A 1,258-nucleotide genomic window follows, 5' to 3' on the forward strand; every position below is an offset into this window, starting at 1 on the left:
GCAGTTCTGAGACGCAGTCGGCGCAGTTGCTTTTCACCGACTGCAAGACCCAGGCGGACCCAGAGCATGCTGGGAAACTCCGGCTTCTCAGCTGATTTAACACCTGATTGGTTTAAACCACGATGACGTTTAATATGAACTTTTGTAGTTTTTGAATCGGAAGGATTTTAATTGCTATTTGTCTGATTTAAAGACTTATTCTGTACAGAACACACGTTGTGTGGCTGATAGTGACGTTTACAAGTCAGAGAAACTAAATCTGTTCAGATCACGGATCATCTACAGTGTGTTGTTAATTAAAATCAGCAAAAGCTTTCATGTAGAGCACTTTCACAGCTACTCTGTCATAATCAAAACAACTAGAGACTGTGTACAAGCTGATATGTGGGTCTGGTTATATTTTATTATACACTGTCTCCAGTTGTTTTGATTATGACAGAGTAGCTGTGAAAGTGCTCTACATGAAAGCTTTTGCTGATTTCTGTTTTTTTTTTTTTTTTTTTTTTTAAATGCCATCTTTATTGCAAAAAAAACCACAAAACAAAAAAAAACAAGACAGAACATCAACAACACGCAAAAGTAAAAGATAGAAACACAACAAACATATTAATACAATACAATTTGCCAGGGGAAGCTTAAAGGTCATTAGAGAGAGAAGGAGGACCATATGCTGACAATTTTAGCTGCCTTTTTGTTATGGGAATCTGAAATAAGATTTATATAATGCACAACATCATGGAAAAAAAATAATAAAATTAGGTTTTTTAGAACTGAATTTACATTTGTGGATATGAAATTTGGCCAAAAGGATTAATAAATTTATAATAAAAAACATTTTTTCTTTACCATGAGTTCTATAGAAACAAAATACAATTTTTTCCCATAATAGGGCAAAGTCTTTATAGATACGATCAATGATCTGCTGAAGTGTTGCCAAAATCTTCTGGAGTATGAACAATGCCAAAAAAGGTGTACAACAGTTTCTGGGTGACCTTCACAGAAAGAACAGTTTGCATCGATGTCTCTTTTAAATTTCAGCATGTAATGACTGGCAGGGTAATATCTGTGAATTACTCTAAACGACACTTCTTTCACCTTGTTCAGTATCAGGTATTTGTGAGGAATCATCCAAACCTTTTTTCCAGTCAATATCTTTGACAAATCAGTTCCAATAAACTGAAACATTTGGAGTTGAAACAATTTCTCTCTGAAATAAAGCACGGACGTTCTTATTGTTTCGAGGAAGTTGGGAAAAACA

This window comes from Etheostoma cragini, chromosome 11 (genome assembly GCF_013103735.1).
Source record: "Etheostoma cragini isolate CJK2018 chromosome 11, CSU_Ecrag_1.0, whole genome shotgun sequence".
Lineage (NCBI taxonomy): Eukaryota > Metazoa > Chordata > Actinopteri > Perciformes > Percidae > Etheostoma > Etheostoma cragini.